The sequence below is a fragment of the Sinohyriopsis cumingii genome, chromosome 2 (assembly GCF_028554795.1).
Source record: "Sinohyriopsis cumingii isolate HCF-2022 chromosome 2, ASM2855479v2, whole genome shotgun sequence".
Lineage (NCBI taxonomy): Eukaryota > Metazoa > Mollusca > Bivalvia > Unionida > Unionidae > Sinohyriopsis > Sinohyriopsis cumingii.
Genome location: NC_142962.1, coordinates 99,251,978 through 99,261,998, shown reverse-complemented (window position 1 = coordinate 99,261,998; position 10,021 = coordinate 99,251,978). Strand labels below are relative to the sequence as shown.

General features: G+C 36.9%; 1 long non-coding RNA gene across 1 annotated transcript; it reads right to left on the bottom strand.

Annotated features, from left to right (window-relative positions):
* Positions 1-216: 216 nt before the first annotated feature.
* Positions 217-8,570, bottom strand: LOC149805458 (uncharacterized). Its single transcript, XR_016414859.1, has 2 exons — positions 6,970-8,570; positions 217-780 (listed from the first exon to the last, which is right to left on the bottom strand). It is a non-coding gene; the product is annotated as an uncharacterized LOC149805458 (long non-coding RNA).
* Between the last annotated feature and the right edge of the window lie 1,451 nt (positions 8,571-10,021).

The window sequence follows — 10,021 nt, the reverse complement described above, 5'->3', positions numbered from 1 at the left end:
AGATAAAATGATTGTACTTGATTGATTGTTTAGAAAGTCAAAAACCAGATAAAAAGAAGTGTTAAATGTCCGATATTGTGTAAACATTGGAAAACAAAACACACTTCTGACAAAGGTTTACTTACCCATCTGGGATTCGGAATTGTTTCATATTACAGAACAAGTTCGTGGATGAATAATTCTGTTAATAAATTGGAACATATGAACGGAGAAGTGTTAAACGGAACTGTTTTACTTGCCCGAGTTACAACGAGAAAGAAGATATCTACAATATAGAAAACGTTCTAGATCGAAGAACACGCAAAGTAGGAAGACATCGACTCCAAAGATGCGAAAGTTCATTGGAAAGGATACTCACTCAGTTATAATCCTTCTGTTGCCGCTTCACAAGTCATCGCAATAAAAAGAGGCAGAAGTTACTAACATGCCATTAAACACAACCGCATCTCTTTCACACGGTTCATCTCTCCAAGAACTTCACGGAAAATCACTGTGGGCGTGACGTGGAGAACGTCTTCCATTAAAATAAAATCGTGATCAGATGTTTGAAGTATACTGTGTCATTGTAGCAGCAATTTAAAATTGGCGACAAGGAGATAAACAATTGTGGGCCATTTTACCCAGCAGTAGTGGTTATCTTCTCCACAGGCCCTAATTGCAATTTACTAACGTTAACAAAACGTTATCGTCCCTAACGCCAGTCACCATTCCTCTTCCAAAATTACAGCATCCTCCTTCTTCTGAAACAGTTTGGGAAATCATCCTTTGTCATCAGCGACTCTGCAGAGATAAGACCCATCGAATTAATTATGAATAATTAATTTTATTTTTAAGACTGCCTCGTGACAGTTTTATGGATCAGTTTCCCAACAACACATTACGCTGTTCCACAGCCAAATCACCTTAGTCCATATAATTAGATAAGACTGTATCCAGAACTCAATGTAAACCTACAGCACAATATTTATTTCCATATAGCTCTTAAGTGTCACATTTGACTGTGTTATCATGTATATTTAATTTGTATTGTGTGATTGACCTATGTCCAAAAATGAAGGTATCAGTTTTAGGCCTACCGAAATAATGTCATCTTGTTTTTAGCATGTTTACTTCGATTAGAGTTCAGGACATAAGTTTCCCTCTTGGAAACTTATATTCTACCTGATGTTTGTCGTGCTTCTTTACTAATATTTTACTTAAAATCTTGACCTTGTTTACCAAGCAGAAAGTTCAGGGAAATAAATTTTTACTCTCATCCTCGTCCTCTTATTGTATCTTGGGTTTTTATATTAAGATTATTTACATCCGAATTATTAATTCATATATAAACATCGTTTTTTTATTGTGTTCAGTTACATTTTCATGTGAATTATTTATTTCAATTATTAATTGGAATTACAAAATGCTCATTGATACTTTAAGGAATAAACCATTATTGGAATCATTATGAATTCATGATGGATAATGAGACATCAAGAATGTTCACAGATCGACACATTCAAGACTGTTGGCACATCAGCACATTCAAGATTGGCATTCATGTGCAACACAGCTGAAATTCATTCGAAACACTCTATACTGTTGGACTTGTGATATAACTTTAAAGACTATTTATTCATTCTATCGAAAATACTTGAATTTACTTTTAAATTTTCACTTTGTATTCTGGGAAATTGAATTATGTGTTGAATTTAGCTAATATCTTTGGATTTCGCTCTTTTCTATTACTTACTTTAAGAAGATAAAGCTGCAACAAAGGTTTGTTTTTGTCTATGAATGTATTTTAAAGAGTGCAATTTGCTAACGGCAGTCTCCTAAAAGTAAAATACAATACAAATTTAAATAAAAGCCACGTAAAATCCAATCCAGTCAAACATACATATCCATGCAGTCGTGTCCACACTGGCTAGAGCTCTATATTTGTCCTATTCTTTTTTTGCTGCGCTCATTGCATCGTTTCCGGCATAGCAGACGCTGCTCTTTGAATCATTAATAGAATCGAATTCGAGATATTTAATGAATTAATCATGTCGCCTGTCTTGTACTGTAACAGAAGTTAGCTAGGCTGCTAAATACAGTCTATTTCCGTTTCATCGCTTTGGTACTCAGCGACTATTAGACGCCAAAAGGGAAATATAACATGTCTGATTCCAAATCACTCTAATGGCGTCGGAAATCATAATCTAATTTTGAATTAACGGAAAGTGACCCAAGCAAATTTCGTGCTTTCCCATCCCATTAAAGATCAATTATCTTTAAGAATCAAGAAGTTATCCTAGCATTTGTCCATTAAGTGTTGTCACCGGAACACAATAATCATGGCATGGAATGCCAGCCTTCTTATAAATGGATATTTTTGTGACATAAATACATCTAGCAGCTCTTCGAGGATAAAATAGATGGTATCAACCTCGAATTACGGTAAGAGTCTTAAAATTATGTTCTATCTCGAAATACAATTCGTTCCGTCCCTAGATTCTGGGGGGGGGGGTAGCGTATGATATATAAATACAATAAATTAAAAGCTGTATTTTCTAGCAAAACAAATCACATACAGTGATGGAGGCGTTGAATGATTATGTTGCGTTCCTAATGAGAACACTGAAACATATTTATGTCTAAAATGTATACAGGGTCAACGAAATGTGGAATTCAGGGGTCGGTCCTCGTACACACATGGCATACGATATAACATTACATTAAGCCATGGTTATTTCATGTAAGTTGCTTGTCTCGTAAACACACAAAAAAGTCAGAGCGTAATCAACGATTACATAAGTTACCTCAACATTTAGTAGTCTCAAGTGGCAATGTAAACATTAATTACGATGCAAAACATGTTCACAATAAAGAGATGTTTACAATCTACCGTTGGCCTATTTTCTAACTTAAGGTTTTCCTGCATTTCTTTTTTCCCTCTGAATTTGAAAGCTTTAATTTTTATATAACATTTTATTTTCTAACCAGCTACCTGACCCACCTACAGGTCATAGAATACATACAAGTATCAAAATAAAACCATTTTTGAGGGATTGATATGAAAGTGTGTGTACTATTAAAAGTTGATTAAAAACAGAGATTACTGTTGTTTAGCATTATCTTTTAAAATCCTTGTTCTTGACATCTGCTAGAGAAGCTAGTATATTTTTCAATCCGGTGAAGTCAGAATGTGATAGGCTTTGAGTAGGAGTGTACTAACGGGGTGTGGGTGGGACGGGGAGGTTGCCCCAGGCAACAAAAGTCTTTCGGTAACAAAACAACGGGCGTTCGAGCTCTTGTGGCGCCAAACCCCTTTTTGTGCCATGATCATCGTATCATCGCCCGGGCACCATTCTCCCTTAGTACACCACTGTCTTTAAGTAACCTTGGAGTGGCAGCCAGAAGTACCTACATATTTGAAATTTACCTTGATTAGCCACTACATATTCGGCCTCATATACAGAATGCTACATGAAGTCAATTAATATGTTTCTATACTCAATTAAATGTACATTACACAGTTAACCCGATGAGGGTAGCCTATCACAATATAAAATATGCAGTGACTAATATGCAGAATTTACCATAATAAACATACACGTGCATATCATTTTGTCTACTGCGCTAGTAAAAAAAAAATGGGCCACCTGAGTAAGCCAGGGAGAAATCCAATTCGTCATTCAAGAAAATGATCCATGACAGCAAAGCATAAAATCTAAGTCACAATGACCTTCCTTGGTTGTAAGGGTGAAATAGAAACAGAGATGCATCTGATGGATAGTATAATTCAGGGGTGGGCAAACTACGGCCCGTGGGCCGCATGCGGACCGCCAAGGGCTTTCATGCGGCCCGCCAAGGGTTTTCATGCGGCCTAGGAACAAGTCATCATTCGCACTGACTCTGTTTATGTTACTCTGTTTATCAAGTAAATGTGCTTCTTTTGAAGTGTAAGTTTAAGTTTTCAAATATTAACAGCATATTAACAACTGAAAATTAATTATGATGTTATTTAGAAAAACCTTTTGTTTTTGCTATTTCAAATATTAATTATTTTACTTAATGAACTATGCGGCCCTCGACAAGGTGCGGCATTTGTACTGGAACGTTTGCCCATCTCTATATTATAGCTTATGAATTTCAGTATGTTCGGGATATCAAAATCCTATTTAGTTGTGAAAACAAAAAGGTGACCTAATTCCATACAATCTGAAATGAAAGTGAAAGTCACGGTGACCTTTTGTTGCAAGGATGGTGTTATTCTAACAGAGATGAAACCCAAAGTCCGTGGAGCACGTGTGTGTGTGTGTGTGTGTGTGTGTGTGAGAGAGAGAGAGAGAGAGAGAGAGAGAGAGAGAGAGAGAGAGATTTGGATTTTTAACGTAGCTTTGACAATTTTTCAGTCATATCGCTACGATTAGTTAGTTAATTGGATTATAGAGGCTTGCGCACAAATGTGCATGTGCCCCTGGTTTAGTCCTGCACCGCAGGATGATAGTTGATCCTGAGGGAAAGAATCAGTGCCTCATCCCTCAGGCTTTTATGCCCTCATCGAGTGCTGTTAATTTAGCCGCCATCTAGCAAAACATGATGTTTCATGCTAGCTGAATGGAAGGCTGACGCACGTGGGAATAGACTCAACACGCACTTATGTATAATATTTCTGCTTTACTTGATTGGATGAGAGGGAATCGTACCTACACTCACTTTTATGAAATGTGTTTTGTTGGAACATTTTTATGCGCGCATTGGATTCTGGAATTGGTGTCCGATTGAGGCAAGGGAGGAAAGGTGCGGGAAGGCTGTTGTCTGTCCACAGTAGGCGTCCGCTGGATCCAGGTTGGTGTCCCAAGGCAATTTTGAATTTTGATTTACTCATATTATTGCCAAACAAGAAACGTAGAGTATTCTATGCTGTCTTTGAATGGTTAGTTCAGAGTAGGTAAGTGGAAAAGGAGGAGAGAAACGAAAATAATTTGCAATTTTTTAATTTTTTAATATAAAGGGGTCTTTGGCAATTAAGTGGGGGTTTAATTGAGGGGGGTACTGGTTAGTGTTAGGCGGGTTTCTTTGCTGAATGCTCAGATCTTTCTAGACGAATCAAAGTCGCCCGTCCTAACTGTTTTACCTAACAGTTTGTTTGGATTAGATTTGGGGGGTGGGGGTGTTGGGGGTGTTTACATATATTTTTGGGGGTAAGACGGGTTTCTTTGCTGAATTACTTGGGTCACTTAGATGGGTCAAAGTATATATATATATATATATATATATATATATATATATATATATATATATATATATATATATATATATATATATATATATATTGTCGTAACGTCATTTCGACGTGTCATTTGTCACGGAGCGGCCATTATATTTTGTTGATATCAAGTGATAACACGTAAGTGATAACGCAATTTTCCGACGTTTTCTTGACACTACTGTCACGCTTTGCTACAAGTAAAGTAAATGTTTCCATCTTGTCTAAATCCCGTAAGTATACATATTAGGTATAAAAATTACCAGAAAACGTCAAATTGCCTAATACACTTTTATACCCACTCAAAATACCTTAATTTTTTGATAATATCAGTGAATAGAAACCCTAGATGCAGCTTGTTTGTTGTTGACTGCCTAATGAATAAAATCAGGTGACTTCTAATTTCCGTCCACTTCGCATTTTGCTTTCCCTCTAGAAGCCCATTAATGAAATAATTATCAATTTCGCTGTTGAAATTGATGATATTTTCTTTTTTCGTTCTTTCATTATTTCCATTATTGAATACAGAAAAAACTGTAATCTAATGTATTGAAATTAATATAATTTTAAAAAGAGAAATATTTTTATTTTGGTACATTAATATTTCCGTAATTTTGGGGGGAAAACAGTATTAAGCGTTTCTAACCCTGTCATAAATGCATCACATGTAGAAAACTGCATCCGCGCCATGACCAAGAAGTCTTAACAAAAACATACATAGATGCTAACTACAAGAAAATATCGACACATATTAAGATTATTTATTGTTATATTCGCCATTGTAGCCATTTCCTGTGATAGCACATTTCTTTTTGGATCTCTACGACGGTCGTGACTGGCGCTGTGATCAGCCGCTTTGAAACAGATGACGTTATAAACAAGAAAAGCAAAACGTGGTACTCAATAAGAAATGATCACGGAAGAAGTGTTTGTAGTCATAAATAGCTTTTAGGTTTTGAATTTTGGTTGTTGTTGTTGTTTTTAGGGTTTAACGCCATTTTTTCAGCACACGATAGGCTATACATGGTGGCCAGTATTAATGGTGGAGGAAGAACCCGAGAAAACACCGGAAAGAACCACCGACCCACGAGAAGCTACTGGCAAGCTTTCTCACATACCCACATTAGCCGAATCCGAGACTCGAACCTACGCAGACAGAGGTGAGATGGCAGTGATCCGTAACGGAGAGGGCTTTAGACCACTCGGTCACTCGGAGCCCCTTTAAATTTTGGTAAGATGGAGTCTTAAGAAAGTGTACTGGCAACACTTGGGACATTGCAGTAAGGTGGAAACAGTTCGGGACTCTGCAGTGAAGTGAGAAAATCGGATCTGATATGAAATTGCAGTGGTCGTACATCTTGTTAGCCTGTGAAGAACGCAGTGTGACATCTCCTTATGAGATCTTAAAATATTAAGTTTGTACTATCTTTGTGCAATATTGTTATAATTTAACTTTTCTTTTCTCGAATACCGCTATATACGTTTCCGCTATTGTTAAAATATGCCTATAATTTTAACTTTATTACGATATCCTAGGGTCAAGAGAATTTTAATTTTAAAACTGTCCATATGTTTAAAATTAGTATGACATTAAAGGGTCAAGTGGAAATGTTAATGTGAAACAAAACTGACACCGACTGATCTATACAAAAAACATATTTATCAGCAACCACTTCTACTGCTGCTGTTAACGTTCGTGTTGCTCCTGTTTCAACGTTACTACATCACTTTACCTTAGGCTTTGCTGTATCTTCTACCATCTTTCTGATTTCAGTCGCAGTTCCTATTCCTGCGTGAGTCGTTTTTCTTGTCATTCCCTTCCTCCAATTCATTCTTTATCGGCTGCTTGGCTCCCTTAAAGGTGGTTACTTCCCTTTTCTGGTGCCTCTTTTCTGATAGGTTAGTAACTATTCCAACCAGCTGGAAAGGCGTCCTGCTTTTACAAGTACAAACGCACCTTACTCAGCTTTCCAATTTTAATTGTCTGGTTTGTTCTATTTCATCATGACAAGTTAACGATGAAAAGCAAGACTGGCAAACGCACCACTTAATACACTAGAGGAGCAGACGTGAAGGAATAATTAACAAAAGAAAGAATAGTGCGCATAAGTGTAGTACCACTGTTCATGAGCAACATCTTGTCAAAATGACAAATACAATGCGAAAAGGTTAAACACGAACGTACGATGTTGACAGCACGGGATAGAAAGATATAACGTCAAAGAATCTAATACAGTATACTTTTTTCATTTACATACACTGCTTTTCTGAGCTAACGAAAACATATATTTAATAATCACTAATTCACATTTTCAGTTTTGCATCGTCTTGGAAATCGCGCTCAAAATAAGTCAGTAAATTTGTAATGGAAATCCAAGGCTGCATTGATAAAGAAAATAGACACAATATTGTCCACATGCCATGGAATCGTACCCTTGTGTCTCATATTGTTGAACTGAGTGGATACAACATTTTTGTCATGAAGTCGGTGATATGGTCTTCGATAGGACGTGATGCATAAGAATCAAAATATTCCCGCTGTGTGGTTGGGAAAGTAAACTGCGACACAGTGGGTATCCGGGTGATGGTTGCCATTCGTGTCAACGACATAAGCTGTAACATCTTTAGGTTTTCGATTTGAATGTTCCTATTTAGCACACACAACTGGATTCCAGTGAGCCGTGTAGGACCTCTGGTTCGAGAGGTAATGAAGTTCCCAGATATTCATTTTTTTCTTACAGGCAATGATAAGCACTGATTTCATACTTGACTTTTTCTTTTTAAAGGTCTGAAAACTAAGTCTAAGAACTCTAGTCCAGAGACAGTGGTCAAAATTTCCACACCGCGTACGTAGAGGCTGGCTGCTTCGATTTTGGTTTTGCACCTTTTACAATCAGCCTTAAATGGAGCACGGTATCAGTATCAGATATACATCCACATTAACTACTTGTCTTGTAACCACGTGTCCAAGTGTACACGATCCATAATTTCTTAATTCTGCACAATATAAGGGTTATCATGCTCTGTTAACTCGTTGTCCTTGCATATACCCAATTGCATATACCCAATGGGTCAGGTTTCCATAGAACAGAGGTGTTTGATCTTGGGTTATTTTCAGAAAGCCAGTACACGTTCTCAGTTAAGTTGATAAGGTTAAGTATTCATGTTTCTGCTGAAATATGAATGCATAAACGTTTTGACTGGAACCTCTAGAGCATTGTCGCTGAGACTGATGTTCCTGAGAACTGACTGAGTACTTTGAAATTCTTTGTGACTGACTGAGTACATTAACATTCAGCTACAACTGACTGTTATTCAGATCGGTGGATCTTCGGTTTATCCTTTGATTTCAAACTGACATGGGGCAGAGGTTGTCAGAGATAGCACGGGATGAAATTTTACCTGCTGGGATTCTTGCATCGTCGTCATGGTCGGTATCATAGAAACATAGATTTATGTCATGGAACATTCGCAAGCATCTCGGTGCATCATTTAGAGTAATTAAAACCATCCAAACTTCTGAAGGTTCTTCTTTCTTTCTTTATCTTTTTTTCTGGTCATATTTCTCATGTCTGAATGGTAGAAACCATCTCTTTATGCATTTTTCGTGCTGTTGCAAGTGTCATGATTATGTAGTTTCAACAAGAATGTAAAATGAATATAGACGTATGTCTCGAGGTCTCACTATCTCTTTTTCATTTTTAGAGAAATTGCTTTCCTTGGGCCAGAACAGCATTTTTAAAGCATGCAATCTCCGGATTGCCATAAATTTAAAGATAGGTGCCACAAAATAAAAGACCAGTGTCAAAATGTTTCTCAAACCATATCCTCGCTGTCGAGCTTCACCTCCATATACACAATACATTAGTTACTACTCAATGGAAAATTTGTTTTCGAAACTGAAATACGGTACATGGCTCAGCCATTATTTTTCTAGCTCTTTGTGTCGTGGAATCGTAGTACTCTGTGGGATTTTGTGCAACCCGTATGATACTGTCGATGGCGATGTTCGCTCTGAGACGGTAGTAGTTTACTGACTGTGACCGATACCTTTGGGACCAACGGATCTATAGCAAACAAGGAGATTATTGAGGATCCTTCAGCAGACTGGGCATGGCCGGCAATGCTTTAAGACCCTTTTACTATTTGACGAGAGCTGTGGAACCGGAAATAGAGCGTGATCGGCATGCGTACGACACGAGATACGTGTTCCATTTTTAATCACTATCATTCAATATTGTTATACGAGCAAAAATCAATATTATATACATCCTACTTGTGGATCAAACGTACATTATTCAAACTTTTGTATAAATTCAATAAATTGATCAACATTGGTGATATAATCCTGCATTGTTCATATTTGTCGATAAATCCTATACTTTAATACCCTTGATGATAGAATCATACGTTGTGAATATTTGTAAAAAATGCTGTATATTGACCATCCGTGATGATAAATCCATATATCATATATGTTTACACGTTGCATAGGTTGGTTCTCGTTTGATTAACCACTGAAGTTACGTGTTCCGATTAGTTCCATTTAGGGACGATATCATTTCCTTACATCAGTTTGTTGATCTCAGTGTGCATCATTCTGTAAAATCCATTGTTGGACTATACACACGAGCATGGTGTCAGATTCATTACTCGTTCAATTACATTATAAATAAACATCCAGACCCTGTTCTTCCTGTTACACTTTATTTCCAGCACATATACCTGTAACAAGTTGTACTTTTGTTCACTATTTTTCTTATCAAGCAATTAATTTTTAATAGA